Below are 20,978 nucleotides of genomic sequence, written 5' to 3'. Positions count from 1 at the left end.
AAATGAACAAGGGACCGGAGTTATTTTTATCAGGCCAGACAGGAAAGTTGTCGGGGTTGTAGAACTTTTGCAGTATCGGGACAGTACAGGAAAATAATTGCCAGGACAAGACAGGACAACCTCTGCTTTGTACTATCTGTAATTACCTGCTCTGACCCTACCGCCACCCCAAACCATCACCTTGAGCGCTACAGATCTGCTATCTTAATATGACCCTGTTTCTCACAGCAGGAAAATAATCCTGCAGCAACAGGAAATGGGAATTATTATGTGAATTATAATTAATCAACATTTTTGTAGGCATTGATACTATTTTCGTTCGGGGCAAATCAAGTCTGACATTTTAAAGTTGAAATTACAATCTTTAGAAGCCTTTTTAAAACCTTAAATACACTACAATTAGAAAACATTAAGAACACCTGCTCTTTCCATCACATAGACTGACCAGGTGAATCCAGGTGAAAGCTATGATCCCCTATCGATGTCACTTGTTAACTTCAACCAGTGGATTTTTAAGCAGTGGGGGGCAGCATGTAAATACACTCATTTACACTCGGTTGCCCTCAATCTCTCTCTCTCGTTCGTTCTCTTTTTCGCTCTCACTCTCCTTCTCATCACACACACATATATATATATATATACACACACACACATATATACACACACATATATATATATACACACACACACACATGCACACGTACACATTGGTGGTACATTTAAGTGCCAGGTGGATCAGATTTCCAGTCGGGCAGCTTTCTGGGCAGTCCTCACCTCTGGGGGTTCACACAACACTGTCAACAAGGTCAGGGTGTCCAAAACATAATTACACCTTGCCAGGGGGACAGGGACAGGACTGCCATAACCTTCCCTCTCCAAGCTAATCATGGAACAGCTCATGCTTGTGGCTGTCCCCTCTCTGAGAGATATCCTCTCAGCCGGCCGCAGAGACACCGAAGGCCTTGGAGGGGTCATGAACATCAGAGCCAGACGCATGAAAAGGACTCTCTTCTGTTGGCTCTGGAGGGTGGACGGTGAAGTGTTCGATGTCATATTTGCGCCCGTATAGGAATCATCACTCAGGGATGTGGAGATTCAAAATGGATGGGGATCGGACATAATTGTGTTACTCTGAACAGAGATAAAGTAGCTAGGATGTTGAATTCAAAGAGTCTGGCCCTTGAATCAAGTCAAAACCGCAATGCTCTGTTTGTTTTCTCAATAAAACAATTGAATAAAACAAGCATTTACATGGGGATTCAATACTTATCACACACTGATATTGTGTATACTTGAATTAAACCTCTAGGGAAGCAAATTTAATGCAAACCGATAATACAGTGAAACTCGTCGAATCAAACCTCTGTATCCGGCAAGCTCAGATGGGAGGCGATCTCTATCTGAACATGTAATGACTTGCCTGATGGGATCCTCAGAGTGGAATAATGTGCTCCGACAAAGAGTCCCCCAGCAACGCTCCTATAACCCATGTCTCCAGACCTACCTGGTGGTGAACAGGGAAAGTTTGAGTTTGACCGTGATCTGTTCGGGTTGGGGCACGTGCCCGAGAAAAAGTGAAGAAGCGCCAAAGGCTTGGTTATCAGGGCATTAAACCAAGATTTAGATTAGCTTATGTGATTAAAAGGGGAAGAAAGACAGCATCAATTAACAAATCCCTTCCGACATTTTTGCCAATATTTGTTTAAGTATGTTGTGTTTGGGAGGTAAGCCGCTTGGTACCATTTGCAAATATTTGCACTTTCGTCATTGGAATTTCTCATTGAGGAATATTGCATGTTCTATCACTAAGGGTGGCATGTGTTTACATGTATTAAATATTTGAAGTCATTTGAATCTTACAGTTGAAGTCAGAAGTTTACATACACTTAGGTTGGAGTCATTAAAACTTGTTTTTCAACCACTCCACAAATGTCTTGTTAACAAACTAGAGATTTGGACATCTACTTTGTGCATGACACAAGTAATTTTTCCAACAATTGTTTAAAGACAGATTATTTCACTTATAATTCACTGTATCACAATTCCAGTGGGTCAGAAGTTTACATACACTAAGTTGACCATGCCTCGAAACAGTTTGGAAAATTCCAGAACATGATGTCATGGCTTTAGAAGCTTCTGATAGGCTAATTGACATAATTTGAGTCAATTGGCGGTGTACCTGTGGATGTATTTCAAGGCCTACCTTCAAACTCAGTGCCTCTTTGCTTGACATCATGGTAAAATCTAAAGAAAACAGCTAAGACCTGAGAAAACAAATTGTAGACCTCCACAAGCCTGGTTCATCTTTGGGAGCCATTTCCAAACACCTGAAGGTACCATGTTCATCTGTACAAACCATAGTAAGCAAGTATAAACACCATGAGACCATGCAGCCATCATACTGCTCAGGAAGGAGTCATGTTCTGTCTCCTAGAGATGAACGAACTTTGGTGCGTGGCAGCATCATGTTGTGGGGGTCCTTTGCTGCAGGAGGGACTGGTGCACTTCACAAAATAGATGGCATCATGAGGGGGGAAAATTATGTGGATATATTGAAGACAACATATAGTAGACAAACGACACAAGGGCTTTCCCGCTTTGCCTCTTTAGAAAGTTGAAGGAAAATACGAACCACGGATACATTTTGTTTATGTCTTAGGCATGTAATGTTCCAATAAGTTCAATATATTTAGTTGATTTCCTACTAAGTTCCAATACATTTTTTTATATTATTGAATACTGTTTTAATGTCTGGATTCCACGATTCCATTTACGTTCTCCACATTCGGATTTTATAGGATAATAGTGTTTCTCCAAGCACAATGAATTGTCTGATTAGTGATACCACAAATCATTCTAAATCTTTAAATTGCTTTCAGAAACCACAAAGACAGTTATTTCATGCTAATGTTCTTTAGAAGGTAAGCTAATGTGAACGAGCTAGCCATCCTCTATCACCTCAATATGACCCGTGCTGAAATGTCACCCAAGGCCACCCCGAGCTATCACTCTGAAATGAGTTTACAACACTTTTGTGTACAGTGCGTCGGTATCTTATTAGCCTGCCAATATGGTGATGCTCAGTCTCCTGGGGCTATGCTTCTCCCACAGACGTTTGTAATCTCCACTGACACAGTCCCTGTCCATTGTTTCTCCCAGCATTGTTTGGCTGCCACATCATCGATGAGATAGACCATGGACATGCCACTTACAATGGGCCTCTCCTGATTAGCCTAGCACAACGCTACCCGCCTGCACCCTTCCCCGACACACACACACACACACACACACACACACACACAAAGAATAGTGGGCCATATACCCCAGCCTACCGTCTCGCTGCCTGCCTTGCTTTAGGAGTGCATCTCAAGAGTTGCTTTTCAGACTATTAAAGCCTAATTAACTGGCCTGGTGTTGAAGGGTGATAACCACTAAACAGCAATCATCGGCTAGCGTGACACTCAATAAAGAGCCACTCTACACTATAGCATCCTCTCACACTGACCATAGATCATAGACACAGAGATAGAGAGAGACAGAGAGACAGACAGATTGACAGACAGAGGGGGACACTCATCCTTGTCCCCGAGTCAGGCCTGGACTTGAGAGGACCCCAGTCAGAAGATCAGAAGACCCTATCTGTTTTCATGGGGTACCAGTGAGTGTCTCCAAAGCAGGGCACACAGAGGCCCCTCGGCGTATCCTGGAAGTGAGATGTTAGAGAAACAGGTTTTTGGCACCGGCCTAAAAGCACTGAGCCTCCGCCAACAAGCCTTTGTGATGGCTTTCTCTCTCTCTTTTCCCCTTTCTCTTTCCATCCATCCCTCACGATGAATAAAGGCTAGAGGCTCAGTGGCAGAGTGGTGGCGGGTGCCGTGATTCCAATCCATTTAGGATTGATCGGTTGTCTGTTCCTTTGTTGAGCTGGAGGGAAGAGAGGTGTCGATATCGGCAGCCCTTTTTAATCGCGTTGAGGGTTCGCCCTTAAGTGAACCGCCACACAAAAGGGACAAAACAACAATCATTGTCACTGTTACATTTTGCCCGGATCACAATAGCAGCAAGTTACTTTTCTCTGGCAATTTCATGCATCGCGGGTTTCATTCTAGTTGTTTAATCGCGAACCATGTGTAGGCATGCATAGATCTTCGTTTGCGTTTACCACACTTATCCGCCATAACCCTGTGTCTTATGCAATAACATACCAGGGTGTGTACACCAATGAAAAAGAGAATGTCAGGCGACTGCCACGTCATGGTTGTTGTATTTGTAATACACAGATACACAGGCATTATGTTTTAGTTTAGTTTATTAGTATCCCCATTAGCTACTGCACATGCAGAAACGACTCTTTCTGGGGTCCACATAAAACGTACAAATACATGACAAGGTACAAAACGGTTATAGACAAGGATATAAAAATATGTACACTCCCGTTCAAAAGTTTGGGGTCACTTAGAAATGCCCTTGTTTTTGAAAGAAAAGCACAAAAAAAATGTCCATTAAAATAACATCAAATTGATCAGAAATACAGTGTAGACATTGTTAATGTTGTAAATGACTATTAAAGCTGGAAATGGCAGATTTTTAATGGAATATCTACATAGGCGCACAGAGGCCCATTATCAGCAACCATCACTCCTGTATTCCAATGGCACGTTGTGTTAGCTAATCCAAGTTTATCATTTTAAAAGGCTAATTGATCATTAGAAAACCCTTTTGCAATTATGTTAGCACAGCTGAAAACTGTTGTTCTGATTAAAGCAATAAATCTGGCCTTAAGCAATAAAACTGGCCTTCTTTAGACTAGTTGAGTATCTGGAGCATCAGCATTTGTGGGTTCGATTACAGGCTCAAAATGGCCAGAAACAAATAACTTTATTATTTCTATTCTAAATTAAGGATATTCCATGCGAGAGATGGCCAAGAAACTGACACAGAACAGAGCAAACTGTCTCTAAACAGAATACAAAGAGGTGTGGGAGGCCCTGGTGCACAACTGAGCAAGAGGACAAGTACATTAGAGTGTCTAGTTTGAGAAACATACGCCTCACAAGTCCTCAACTGGCAGCTTCATTAAATAGTACCTGCAAAACACCAGTCTCAACGTCAACAGTGAAGAGGCGACTCTGGGATGCTGACCTTCTAGGCAGAGTTGCAAAGAAAAAGCCATATCTTTGTCCAGTGACTGTGTTATTTTGCCCATCTTAATCTTTTCATTTTATTGGCCAGTCTGAGATTTGTATTTTTCTTTGCAACTCTGCCGAGAAGGCCAGGATCCCGGAGTCGCCTCTTCACTGTTGACGTCTAGACTTGTGTTTTGCAGGTACGATTTAATTAAGCTGCAAAGTACAGAGAGATCCTTGATGAAAACCTGCTTTTTCAATTCATCATCGATCCAGGGGGCTCTAACAGTTCTCACAGTTAGTTTCTTAACAGGTGCATGCTTGTCAACAATTGGCTAAAATAATTTAACAAATTCTCCAACGTGCTGAATCTGGATTCTCCTCCTTATACACATCAGATCAACATACATTTTTTTATTTTTATATTTTCAATAAAAGAGTCATGAGAAAACATTTTGTATGATCTCTTATAAATAACTTTAGGCCCCGCTTTTGGTACTTTGGCTGTCCTTGTTATTGCCACAATGGGAACTGATATTGCATTGGAGCAAAGCTCTGCAGCATTGGTGATGATATGAAGTGAATGTCACAGATCCAACTCCATTGGTATACACTGTAGTTGGTTAAGTGATAACCTGGGTCCTGTTACAGGCATTAGTCACAGTAAGAAGCTTCCTCTTGAGAGGACAACTAGATGATAACCAGTCAATGGTCAGGCCACCAAGAAAATACATGTCTCTGTTAGCATCAGAGACCTTATCTAACACCACACACATATTCTCCAGATACTGCCATTTTGCACTTGGTGGCCCATAGCAGCACCCAAAAGAAGAGGCTTAAGATGAGGCAGGTGATGTTAGAAGATCTTTAGTTGGATCCCTGCCACGTTCTGTTTACAAATCAAGCCAGTGCATTGCAATCTTCCTAAAGTGTGAAAATTGGGACGCAACAACTGAAATTAGCCTCATGAGAGAGAGGTTCCTTTCCATCTGAGAGGGTCATTAGTAAGGGGAGGATCTGCATATTGGGGATGTCACACTTTACCGCCAACCAGAAGTGACACCTGATGAGGCCTATAGTGGAGAATGCTTAGGGGGGGGGGGGGGGTTCCTACAGGCATGGTCCTGTCAAGTTTGTGGTCCTGGGGCATATGGATCTTTCATCTTCCCCTCTCAGAGTAGGGGGCCCACAGATCTCCATGTGAGACTTCCTTGCCATTTTGTTTGGCTAAAATTTGCTTTGTACTTTGGGACCTGTGAAATAGGTTTGGTGTTGTCACATTCCGAGTAATCTTGCTAACCTTGTTAATGTTGAGATCCCACTCTCACTTTGTGGCATTCATGTTTGGTGAAGAGCGTTTGTACACATTTGTGCATCATGGGCTGCGTTTACACAGGTAAAAAATACCAATTAGTGGAACAAATATCACTATTTGAGCTGCATGTGTAAATGCAGCTTAAGCTGTGCGGAGTTAATCAAATTTCAGATTTCTCTCTTTCTGATGTGGACATGGGGGGGACTGATATGCGCCTAAATAGGAACGCAGTGGCTGTTATAGTAACATGCTATAAATTACGTTAGAGCTCAGCTCAGTATGGGTTTTGACTTACAGCTGTTCTGAACTTCAGCACCACACGCTAAAAAAGCTTCCCCATCCCTCCCGCTAATTTGGCAACTTTTGCAAATGCTTTTATGTCTGAGAGAGGGAAATGTTGTAAATTACGGGAATATATTATGAAAGATGAGAGGTTGAGGATTATATTAAATAATGCTTTGATGTCATACAGGCAAACCCATTAGTCCAAATATGCACTTCACATTTTCATATCATTAAACACTTCAATTTGCTTACCGCCCCAATAGATCCACAGACTATGCAATCACCATCGTACTGCACACTGGCCTATCCCATCTGGACAAGAGGAATACCTATATAAGAATACTGTTCATTGACTATAGCTCAGCATTCAACACCAGAGTACCTTCCAAGCTAATCATTAAGCTTGAGGCCCTGGGTCTGAACTTCGCCCTGTGCAACTGGGTCCTGGTCTTCCTGGAAGGCCGCCCCCAGCTGGTGAAGGTAGGTAATAACATCTCCACTTCGCTGATCCTCAACACAGAGGCCCCACAAGGGTGTGTGCTCAGTACCCTCCTGTATTCCCTGTGTGGCCACGCACGCCTCCAACTCAATCATTAAGTTTTGCAGACGACACAGCAGTAGTATGCCTGATTACCAACAATGACTAGACAGCCTACTGGGAGGAGGTGAGGGCCCTGGGAGATTGGTGCCAGGAAAAGAACCTTGCACTCAACATCAACAAAACTGATTGTGGGCTTCAGGAAACAGCAAAGGGAGCACACCCCTATCCACATCGACGTGACCGCAGTGGAGTAGGTGGAAAGATTCAAGTTCCTCAGCGTACACATCACTGTGGTTCACACAGTGTGGGTGGAGGCAACAGCGCCTCTTCAACATCAGGAGCCTGAAGAAATGTGCATTGGCCCCTAAAACCCTCACAAACTTTTACACCGCCTGGTATGGGCTGTACCACCACCTGGTATGGAAACTTCACCGCCCACAACCGCAGAGCTCTTCAGAGGGTGATGTGGTCTGCCCAACGCATCACTTGGGGCAAACTATCTGCCCTCCAGGACACCTACAGCATCTGATGTCACAGGAAGGCCAAAAAGATCATCAAGGACATCAACCACCCGAGCCGTGGCCTGTTCACTATGCAGTCATCCAGAAGGTGAGGTCAGTATAGGTGCATCAAAGCTGGGACTGAGAGACTGAAAAACAGCTTCTATCTTCAGGCCATCAGACTGTTAAATAGCCATCTCTAGCCGGCTTCCACCCGCTTACGCAGCCCTGCATCTTAGAGTCTGCTGCATTATATACAGTTGAAGTCGGAAGTTTACATACACCTTAGCCAAATACATTTAAACTCAGTTTTTCACAATTCCTGACATTGAATCCTAGTAACAAATTACCTGTCTTAGGGCAGTTAGGATCACCACTTTATTTTAAGAATGTGAAATGTCAGAATAATAGTAGAGAGAATGATTTCTTTCAGCTTTTATTTCTTTCATCACATGGTCAGAAGTTTACATACAATCAATTAGTCAGAAGTTTGGTCAGATGTTTGGTCAGAAGTTTACATACACTCAATTAGTATTTGGTAACATTGCCTTTAAATGGTTTAACTTGGGTCAAACGTTTCGAATAGCCTTCCACAAGCTTCCCACAATAAGTTGGGTGAATTTTGGCCCATTCCTCCTGACAGAGCTGGTGTAACTGAATCAGGTTTATAGGCCTCCTTGCTCGCACACACTTTTTCAGTTCTGCCCACAAATTTTCTATAGGATTGAGGTCAGGGCTTTGTGATGGCCACTCCAATACCTTGACTTTGTTGTCCTTAAGCCATTTTGCCACAACTTTGGAAGTATGCTGGGGTTATTTGTCCATTTGGAAGACCCATTTGCGACCAAGCTTTAACTTCCTGACTGATGTCTTGAGATGTTTCTTCAATATATCCACATAATTTCCCCTCCTCATAATGCCATCTATTTTGTGAAGTGCACCAGTCCCTCCTGCAGCAAAGCACCCCCACAACATGATGCTGCCACCCCCATGCTTCATGGTTGGGTTGGTGTTTTTCAGCTTGCAAGCCTCCCCCTTTTTCCTCCAAACATAATGATGGTCATTATGGCCAAACAGTTCTATATTTGTTTCATCAGACCAGAGGACATTTCTCCAAATAGTACGATCTCTGTCCCCATATGCAGTTGCAAACCGTAGTCAGTTTCTTTATGGCTGTTTTGGAGCAGTGGCTTCTTCCTTGCTGAGTGGCCTTTCAGGTTATGTCGATATGGGACTTGTTTTACTGTGGATATTGATACTTTTGTACCTGTTTCCTCCAGCATCTTCACATGGTCCTTTGCTGATGTTCTGGGATTGATTCGCACTTTTCGCACAAAAGTACGTTCATCTCTAGGAGACAGAACACAACTCCTTGCATGGTCCCATGGTGTTTATACTTGCATACTATTGTTTGTACAGCTGAACGTGGTACCTTCAGGTATTTGGAAATTTCTCCCAAGGATGAACCAGGCTTGTGGAGGTGTAAAAAAAATAATTCTGAGATCTTGGCTGATTTCTTTTGATTTTCCCATGATGTGAAGCAAAGAGGCATTGAGTTGGAAGGTTGGCTTTGAAATATATCCACAGGTATGGGGCGGCAGGGTAGCCTAGTGATTAGAGCGTTGGACTAGTAACCGGAAGGTTGAAAGTTCAAACCCCCGAGCTGACAAGGTACAAATCTGTTGTTCTTCCCTTGAACAGGCAGTTAACCCATTGTTCCTAGGCTGTCATTGAAAATAAGAATTTGTTCTTAACTGACTTACCTAGTTAAATAAAGGTAAAATAAAGAAGGTACACCTCCAATTGAAGTCAATTAGCCTCTCAGAAGCTTTGAAAGCCATGACATCATGTTCTGGAGTTTTCCAAGCTGTTTGAAGGCACAGTCAACTTAGCATATGTAAACTTCTGACCCACTGGAATTGTGATACAGTGAATTATAAGTGAAAAAATCTGTTTTTAAACAATTGTTGGAAAAATTACTTGTGTCATGCACAAAGTAGATGTCCTAACCGACTTGACGAAACTATAGTTTATTAACAATAAATTTGTGGAGTGGTTGAAAAACAAGTTTTAATGACTCCAACCTAAATGTATGTAAACTTCTGACTTCAACTGTACACTGACTTGGAATCACTGGCCACTTTAATAATGGAACCCTGGTCACTGTACTAATGTTTACACAATGCTTTCCTCATCTCATATGTATATACTGTATTATATTCTATTGTATTTTAGTCAATGCCACTCCGACATTGCTCAATCTAATATTTATATATTTCTTAATTCTGTTATTACATTTTTTATATTTGTGTGTATTGTTGTGAATCGTTTTTAGATACTACTGCACTGTTGGAGCTAGGAACACAAGCATTTCGCTACACCCACAATAACATCCGCTAAATATGTGAATGTGACCAATACAATTAGATTTAATTTCATTTGATTTGATCGTGACTCCTTTCTATGTGCACCAAAATGATGATATCTTTTTCTGAATTGCCTTGTGAAAGCTGAACACTGTAAGACCCTATTTAATAACTTAGCATTTCAATTGATCCCTATCCATATAGGCAAATTCCCACAAGTTAACATATAGACCTATTTGACTATATTAATAATAACTTAGTGAAATTACCTCAATGGCTACACAGCAATTAATGATTTACAAAACAATGTAGCTGACATTTCCTGGTTCAGAGGGGGGCTGTGCATTTTGCCCAATGGGCTCCAGCCTTGTAGTCTTGGTTGCCGGTGGTTGATAACATGCTCATTGCAGCCTAAAACAATGTTAACTCTCACATGATGACCGGGGTCCCCTATCAGCAAAAAGCACGGTCCTTGCCAATGCAAGTTCCCAGTTCCCCTCTAGCATCCCTGGGTTAAAGCTATGTCCAACAGTGTCGTTACCCTGTCCTGTATTTATTATTTCTGATGTGCGCGAGCCTGTGTGCCACACGACCAGCCGGCCACTAGCGTGGTTGACACAAACCATGCTCGACGTCGCCATCTCATGTGGAAGGCGAGGGTAGATAAGATTCCAGTGGGGAGAAAAACACACAATCATTGCCTCGGAGCCAGGTTGTCATGAGATCCATCCAAACTCAAGCCTGCTCAGGCTCTCGCTGCCCATGAAGGTTGAGTTACCACCGGCTGGCTGGTTAACCATTCACAGTGTTTAGGTTTCTCTCTGTTTTCTCCCCCTGGTCTAATAACTGTCTGTATGAAGGTGTGGGCCTCCTTTTGCACTAGGCTTGGGTTAGTTTACGGCATTAAAGTTTATGCATGAGAATCCACACAATCCACCTTCCTCCTTTATCAATGTCGATCCCTTGCATGTCTTTTCCCCAGAGACATAGTACAGGGAAAACACACTTATCAATAAGGAGCCCTGTGTAATTATACTACTGTGTGGTGCTCAAGTACACAGGGATAACATCATCTTCATGAGAGCAAATCATGTTCGGGGATGAGTGGGATTTGTTTTTTTGCATGTGTGAATAGTCATTTTAATAGGGACTTAAAATGAGGTTACTTGATATTGGACAAGTCTGCAAATCCGGTTTCCCAGAAATCAAGCATGCATGGACTTAAAATAGCCACCTGGAGGGAGCCAATCATAATACTTTATTTTGAGAATGTCATTTTCTCATACCTAGCCAGTAATTAACCTTGGATACATAAAGGTATTGGAAACTGCCACAGAGACAATTACACAGCTATAGTTTGTTAAAGGACTGGCTATATGAGAGGGGGTAAGGAATGAGAAGGAATGGAGGAAAAAAAGAGACTATATTCAACTTTATCGAGCGCCAGCAAGCGTTTCCTGAGACTTTCTTTGCATTCTCTTCCCCGTCTTATTTAAAACTGCTGTTTCTTCATTTTTTGCTGAATTGGGTTTTGTTCTGAGCTAATTCAAGCCGGCTCATTCCGGGTCCTGTGGGAACCGACAGCATCGCTTACAACCACGGCCGTCCAACACCTGGGAGATAATTGACTGTGCTACGGTCAAACTTGTTTTTCCAAAAGTCCTCACAATGTAGACAAAGAGCAGAACAGAACACACATACAAATAGACATATTGGAATCTCAGAATTCATATCCAGGCTGAACTGTACTGAACAGACGACCCATGGCTCCAAATAAATGTGCTGCAGTGTGTGGAAACATTGTCAGTTGGTTTGGGAACAGTGTTTTGGTTCTTACTTGGGTTTCAAGCAGCTATAATGTTCCAGTCTGTGATAGATGAAGGCAAATGGATACGTCTAGTGTCTTTCTCTGACTAGAATGAATGCTATCTTCGACTCCAGACTGATATCTGAAGGTTGTACTTCGAAGAAGACACTTGTAGTGAGAATTTCATAAGATAAGGCGGACATCTTTACAGGCCTTTATGAATCAATAATATAGCCACAATTCCAGACTAAAAGGGGATGTCAAACAACCTAAACCTGCATTTCTTGACACACAAAGTTAACAACCAATTTACAGCACCTTGATGTTAGGAAATAAGTAGGAAGCTCATTGGCTGTAATTGTATTTCAGTAGTTCTTATCTGAAGTCAACACTTCCCTTAGTAATTAACAAGAAGGTGTGAAATACATTTCCTGAGCTTTCCAAGTAAACCCGGAAACATTCCAGGACATTACATAACATTCCCGTTAAGTTCTAGTTCTGGTACATTCAAGTAATGTTTTTCATAACATTTTATGTTCTTCAGAATGAATTTAAAAAATGGTAAAAACAACTTAGAATGTTCTCCAAACATGCACTAACATTTTGTGCACAACATCTGTAAAATAAAACGCAACAGTGGACATGACTGTAAATAGTGAGCGCCTGTGTTTCTGGAGGTCATGCTAGGCAGTTGTTATAATATATTTAGAATATCATTTTTATTTGGTAGCAATGTGTCAGTCTCCTGCTGAGACATCACCTACAATATTTTAGCATGCCCATGGTCATATCTATGACCTGTTTACAATGAGCTATACTGAAGGTAAATTAAGGGCAAAATGTGTGGGATTATTGAAGGGTTACAGGCCTGGCATACATTCACTCACACACCTGCACTCACACACGCGAACGCACACACACACACACACACACACACACACACACACACACACACACACACACACACACACACACACACACACACACACACACACTCCCACCTCTGTTTATGTGGAGGAGTGCTTCAACTGAGATTGAGGTCTCTGAAGCGATTTCACAAGATTTTGGAAGCCTGCCTCCCTCCCTCCTTCCCTTCATCTCTCCTCCCCGCTCGGACCACAGCGCTGCCTCGTGAAACATGCGTCCCATTAAAAACCCAAGCTCTCTCATCATTATGTATGTATGTCGCCTACACTGTTAACCAGCGTGACTCACCACGACCATGAAACATGAATAGCTTGTAGGTTATTGTGACATTACCCCTGGCTGTGACATGTTACACATATGTCTTTGCTAGTATGCCACTCCTCTGTAATACTAGCTCTGGTATACATAAATCTATACCACGTCAATCCCTCCCTGGTCTAGATGGAAGGCGTGCCGGCATGTGCTATTGGAAGGTTATGCTCGGACTTTTCCCATGCGGTCGCTAGCTCTTAGTGTCCTAACAGGTGGGCTTGGGGAAAAGGGCACTGGATAGGGTGTTGTCAATTGCACCACCGCCCCCCTTGTGACCGACATAGCTTTGAAAATCTTTAGAAACATCGACTGCCCCCACCCCCCGCCCCTGTGTGGGCGCCTTCAGGGGACGGTTGCTGTAAAGGGGTGTTAGGGGTGTGTGGGAAAAGGGTTTGTTGCTAGGGACCGAAAGGAATGTGCCATTCTGCCTGAACCTATGGGTCAGTCTGATCTTCAGATCTTTCCCTTTCGAGTTGCTGTTTGTGTGTGATAACCTACTCGAGATAAAAACATGCCTTAATACAAACCTCATCCCATGCTAATGTGGTTGGCACTTGACTACATAAAGCTGTCATAATGATGCCATAACAGATGTCATAACAGGTGATATCAGCTTATGACACCTGATGTTATACAAATCCATGAATGTAGATGAGATCGATTGCTAACAGCTAGCAGTTTGTGTCACAGCTGTGAAATATGCTTCACCTTTATCAGTCGTCATGACTGTATGGCACCTTGTATGTCATCGTTTTGACAGCGTTGAGTAGCCATTGTGTCAAAGGGTTCTACTCAAGCATTACCCTAACGTGTTAGCATTATCATGGAGGTCCAATACCATCGCATATTGCTGATATGCTACTTTCATCCCGATAGCACGACGCCTCATATTCTAAAACACATTTGGATGATTGATGTCTCAAAATAGGAAGTGAATTCAGAATGGATTATCTGCAGCATTGTAGATATGACATTAACATATAGCTACTCTTCTTTCCATTGTCAAGACTTGACCAAAAATCTTTTGAACGAATCAAATCATGCCATCATCCAATTTCATATCTTGCCTCTTCTATAGGCCACACACTGTCCTCGGTTTTTAGCCACATTGGCTATCTATAAAATGTAATATTCTAAATCCTACATTTAGAACACAGTGTGCTTGGCTGAAGCCCCACAAAGCCAGAAGTACGCCTGTTTAATTGCTCTGTTTTATAGACTGTACACAAGGCTACCCATACTAAATGCAGGCAGGGCTAGATTAATGGAAGCGTGCAGCGTTAGTGCATTTTTAATGAGCACTGGAGGCTGCCAGGCTACATTTCTATATGATGTGGCTCCATTTCGTTTCTCCTGCTCGCCGTTTGTGACACTGGCATGGGGCGAAACGGTGCCCGTGCCCAGCCAGCTGGCACCCACGTGAAGCCAGCTAGGCTGGCTGGTGTGCCCAGCTAAGTGTGCCCTGCTACAAACCCCAAACAAACAAACAGACAAATGTATATCTCTGACTCGTCGTTTGTTGTCAGGCAAGCACAGACTGGTAAACAGACACACAGACATATATGGGCCAGCGCGATAAATTGTGCACATGGATAAGCTGGCATTCGCCACCGCTGCACAGAGCGCTGCTCCTGTTGGAGGTGTGAAGCAATGCACACAAACACAGAGAGAGAGAGCTTATCGAAGAAAAACAAGAGTTTACAAGATGATACGGAGGGGCAGAAGGTGTGACCCTATTCTGCATTTGCATATTGAGTGCAACAGAGTACAGATGGCAGACATGGCAGCCAGGCAGCAGAGAAGATAACCGCACACATTCACCCATGCCTGGGTCTCATCTCTTCTATCTGAATGAATACCTCAATCTGCGTGTGTGTGTGTGTGTGTGTGTGTGTGTGTGTGTGTGTGTGTGTGTGTGTGTGTGTGTGTGTGTGTGTGTGTGTGTGTGTGTGTGTGTGTGTGTGTGTGTGTGTGTGTGTGTGTGTGTGTGTGAGTGTGTGTGTGTGTGTGTGCCTTTCGCTTTCTTGCTCTGTGTGTGTTGGTGTGTCTCTGTCTCTTGTTCTGTGTGTGTCTGTGTGTGTGTATGTGTGTGTGTGTGTGTGTGTGTGTGTGTGTGTGTGTGTGTGTGTGTGTGTGTGTGTGTGTGTGTGTGTGTGTGTGTGTGTGTGTGTGTGTGTGTGTGTGTGTGTGTCACACTGTATTCAAGTTAACACTGTTTTAGTAGTTGATTTGGAATTGAAGTGACATTTGTCCATAGTCTGCCATTTCAATCTTCTCCCCATTCAAAGAGTCAAACCAATAGTACCCATCAGTTCTGCTGTCTGTGCATTTCTTTTTCACGGAGAAATGGCTAGTATTCTTTAATGGAAGATTAGGTTTAGATTCAAGGTTAAAGATTATGCTCTTTCGTATATGTCTCTGTGGGCCATTATTTGATGCCACTTTGTATAGAATAGAGTGAACCCTCTCCCTCACTTCCTCCATCCCTCCTATCTATTTCTCTCTCAATTCTTAACTAATTGATCCGTCTATCTTTAATTCAGGCTATTCAAACACAGTGTAAGCCCACCACCCACCACCCACCACTATGCATGAATTGTCAGTTGACACTTTTCACCAAAAGTGTCAAACACGTGACTTTTAATGGTGGCCATCTTTGATCCATGCAGCTTACTTTACATGCAATAGCACCAGCGCATCCCATCCGCTGACAGGCCACATACATAATTGAATCCTTTATAATATGAAAAATCTAATCTATGCGGGGGGAATATTCATTTTATATCCCCCCTCCACTGTTGGTACCATCTGACTCGTTGCTTTATGAATTATTCCAGAAATTGGTCCTGATGTCCTGTGTTGGTAGGCCATTACAGGAGGGGGAACTTAATTCGCCCATCGCTAATTGCTTGTATACTTACCGGGAGTAATAAAAATGCTATTAAGTAAAATACCTCTATCATTAACCTAACTCTGTTAATATGGGAATCAGCGGGGCACGATAAACAAAAGCTGTAGTGGCCCTTTGTCGCATGGGGGCAATTAAAAAAGCGCTGTCATTATTTATGTCAGAGCGAGAGATCATCCGATGAGTTATGGGCACATCGCTGGTTTAGTTTTACACATTGGTTGCGACACAGCGAGAGAACTAAGTGTTTCGAGTCACAATATGGTTCGACCGCCTTATAGTTTCCAGTTTCCGTATGCTAGTCTTTGTCTGCCGTTCGTCTTTCGGATGCCAAGGTTAGCCCCCAAGCATCCCTATTTCTGAAGGTCCACTAGGTCCCTCTTTTCTCATTGAGAAATCTGTTAAGATAGAAGTGACCTTTTTGCCAAAGTTATAATTGATCTTGAATGCAATTGATTTCCGTGGGGTTAAAAAGTTCGTCGTCAAACATAATGTCTTAGCACCTCAAAGCTAACATTGCGAAGTATCTGAACACGTTTGGACAAAATGACGTCAACGCTCATTGACAGGTCGCGTTGCTTTATTAGGATGAATCTGTGTGTATAAATTCCAAAGCTCACAACAAGAAAACCACTCTTTACAGAAAGTCTTGTTCACCAATTGTTGATCCAGGGTCCAATAAAACACCTTCAGGTCAAGAACGAATAAAATGTAGTCAGGTTAAATATTCTCCATTTTGCAAACATGCTGTAATGGTGCTCTTAGATCGTGGTAGTGATATTAATCTTTGTGCAAACAAGCCGATCGCTAGTCAACTGTGCCATTCACAAAGAGTCAGTGAAAGGGATTTTTTTTGTGGCAATAAGCTTCCCTTGAAGACAGAAATGGCAACTAAGATATTCCTTCAGATATGAAATACCTATGCAACAACTGAAATCTGAGAAAATATGCCCTCATGTGAAAGAACGTTTCTTTCCATACTATCAAGGCATTACTGTGTTTTTTCACACACCAAAATGTTCATGTAGAAAAATGATTCTCAAGCGAATTCTGAGAATAACCTAAAGCTTGTTTTGCATAAGAATGCAGGTAAAACCCTCACCTACTTTATGCAGTCCATATGTAAATACATTCCCACTGTGTACACACACACACACACCTACACCTACACACACACACCTCCTGGGCACACACACACACACACACCCACACCTCCTGTACGCACACACGCACACACCTCCTGGGCACACACACACACACACACACACCTCCTGTACGCACACACGCACACACGCACACACCTCCTGGGCACACACACACACACACACACACACACACACACACACACACACACACACACACACACACACACACACACACACACACACACACACACACACACACACACACACACACACACACACACACACACACCTCCAAAGAGCCACTAAAAGGACCACTTCTGTCTCGCTCTCCATTTCTTCCTTTAATCTCCTTTCTCTCTCTCTCTCTCTCTCTCTCTCTCTCTCTCTCTCCGTCTGTCTGTCCTCACCTTGTCACGTTCCTCAGAAACCCGGCGGCGCCGGTGTGAAATTGATGTGATGAAAAAAACAACTGGGATATCTCTATGAGCCATTTGCTTTGCCATTATGGCAGCCCTCTCTCCCCTCAGCACGACGCCGGGGCGTCCGCTGTGATAGGGAACACACAGAAAATTACCCAGCAGCTATCTCAGGTTATCAGGCCTGCCCACCGCCGACCCCCTCCCGGCAAACTTCTCCCCCATCTGGTAACCAGCGGACGCTCCGGCTGTGGCTGCAGCTCCAGCAGAACTTCACTAGAAGGCTGAGATGTCCTGCTCCTTCCTCTCAGAATGCTTTGGCATCAGTTGACTAGCTCGGTGGAGAGTAGTGGATAGCATTGGTTTGATTGCTAACGATACCAAAGCGTATGATTGATTGAGTTCGGTGGTTGTTACTGTGGTTGTTTTTAGTTCCGAGACATTACATTGGGATAAAGGGTCTCTTTGTGAGATCAGACTCAGATTCATTAAAACACAGACCGTGATTAAATCAAAACCTCCATTGATGACTGTATAAAACACTGAAACATGACTCTGTGATGCATGAGCTCACAGTACCACCGGGGGCGGCAGGTAGCCTAGTGGCTAGAGCATTGGGCTAGTAACCGAAAGGGTGCGGGATCGAATCTCCGAGCTGACAAGGGAAAAATCTGTCTTTCTGCCACTGAGCAAGGCATTTAACCCACTTTTCGCTGAAGACATGGATGTCGATTAAGGCAGAGGGTTTGAGTTAAATGCGCAGAGACACATTTCATTTGAAGGCATTCAGTTGTGCAACTGACTAGGTATCCCCCGTTCCCTAGACCACAGCAATACCATTGTCCTTTAAACAAAAATCCATGTGGATAACCCCCAGCCATAGAGCTAGTTAGAAGATGTCCCATTAGAACATCACATCATTCAGGCCATCTCCATTTTGAAGTAGTCCAAACTGAAATGGTGCATACTGCCACCTGGAATGTGTTGTTTGAATAGGTATCAAGCCAAGGTTGGCGATTAACTGGGACCTGCAGTTATGGAATGTTTGCTCATGAGTATAATTCATTGGCTGATCCCTCCTGATAACCTGGATGAAATGATGTGATCCTTCCTTAACCCATAGGAAGTCCCACCCAATATACCACTTGAAAATGGTGAAAGTCCACAATGGTACTGCCCATATTAAAACAGGATTTTGGGCACTACAGTCCGCTATGTATCTCTATGGTTTCACCCTATCATCTCCCAGCTGAGCCATGAAATGGGGCCCTTACATTATCCCGCGGCTCCAAGTTTAGAAGCAGATATAAGAGCCGAGCAGCCCATTGTGTTGGCCAGAGTAACCCCAAACATCGAAGCGCATCTCAACCATCTCACATTGTGGTGCGACGGTATATTGAGCCATTTAAAACCATCTTCTTTGTGTGCAAAAGAAAAGACAGGTCGAAGCAATGAAGTGAGCATGAATGCGACTGACTTCCAAACATCCATAAATGAATACGCAAAGCGACCGACTGTGTCATCTCGGATGTGGATAAATGAATAAGTTAGAAAATTAGTGTGTAAGCGAGTTAGTTGGGAAATAAATGAATCAGTGAGCGAATTACAATGCCACGGAGTGCGTTAGTCGAGTAAATAAAGACATTGGAGAAGTGTTCCTCAGTAATAAGGAATTAGGAAGTTAGGCTCTTCAGTGGGCTCCCGAGTGGCGCAGTGGGCTAAGGCACAGCTTCTCAGTGCTTGAGGCGTCACTACAGACCCTGGTTTCGATTCCAGGCTGTATCACAACCGGCTGTGATTGGGAGTCCCATAAGGCGGCGCACAATTGACCCAGCGTTGTCCGGGTTAGGTTTTGACCGGGGCAGGCCGTTATTGTAAATTAGAATTTGTTCTTGACTGACTTGCCTAGTTAAATAAAAAATCAAATCATTACAGTGGAGTGGTTATCGCCACCGCCGCTGCCAGTTGCCAGATTTCCACTCATGTCATCTTTCCTCATTTACAGATGACGTGACAATTATTCCGTAATTACACACGTCATCTGGACCAGAGTGCCTGTCGCCAGCGCTGATTAATCCTGTTTACAGTGGCGACGGCAACGAGTCCCCGTTGTTACGGCTGGCCACCAGAGAGACAGACGGGCTATGGGTGTGCTGGTAATGAAGGTGCAAATAGTTGTAACTGACTAGCCACCAGTAAACAGATAGCTGACACACAGTGGTGTCGTCTCAACGGTTGGCGACCTTTAAGGCATTGACGGATTGATGCTATGATGATTCAAAGTGGTTTCATGTCAATTATTTGACCCTTCCACCATGGGAATCGCACTAGAGGGTGAGGCAACAGAGGCTAGAGAAAACCACCAAAGTGTCGGTGCCAACGACTCTGAGGTTGCCCACTCATGGGGAAAGGGACAAACATCGATGCTTAGACACACACAAAGCGGCGGGACGCTTGCCAAGGCATTTGAATACTATGTACAGTAGTCTAGGTCTAACCACCTCTGTCAGCATCTGACGCCAACCCCGATGTGCCATCCATGAATAAGACTCTCAATTCATTACCTAGTGCCAGTAGATATTAACAAAGGAGATGGCAAGACTGCAAATGAGAATTGTATTTTCCTCATTGGGCAGTGAGGTCATGTGGGCATTGGAAGCGGAGGGGCGTGTGAACCACTCTGCAGGCTGTGTTTGTGTGTATGCGCGTGCGCATGTTTGTCGTGCACATGCATGGAAATATAGATTTTCCTGTAAATGAATACACAGCACATGTGAGCCAGAAACCCAGTAAACAGGAAGATCTTGTCCCATGACGGGAATGTGGGGAGGGGATGGGAGAGGCGTAGATGGCAGTCTGGCTGGTCCTCGGTCGGTGGGGGCCTGAGTCAGGCCCTTTGAGGGGTGGGGGTAGGCAGACAGGGGTTTATCTGAAGATGAGGTATGTGGGCAATGGGGTGGAGGGGGGTTGTGAAGCACTCTGTCATCTCAGGTTTATTCAGTGGGGGGGGGGGGGGTTCTCTATCCATCCATTACCATCACCTTTTCTTTCTTTCTCTTTCTCTCTGTGACAGTGGGATGCCTCAGTGAGAATGTGAATCGACTGTGCCTTCTTTTCCCAGTAGTCCGTCCCCCCCCCCCCCCTTCTTTTCCTTAACGGTGTGCTCATTTAGGGAGCGGGTAAAAAGAGTCGAGTAGAAATGTACCCTGTAAGGGGAAAAAAGGTGATGATACAATCAGTTTTATTGTGCTGTAAGGATTTTCATGCACTTGTGGTTACACACCCCGTATACATGCTCTATGCAGGCCACAATGAAAGAATTGCAATGCA

This window comes from Oncorhynchus masou, chromosome 23 (genome assembly GCF_036934945.1).
Source record: "Oncorhynchus masou masou isolate Uvic2021 chromosome 23, UVic_Omas_1.1, whole genome shotgun sequence".
Lineage (NCBI taxonomy): Eukaryota > Metazoa > Chordata > Actinopteri > Salmoniformes > Salmonidae > Oncorhynchus > Oncorhynchus masou.
Note: the sequence above shows the minus strand (reverse complement) of the source record.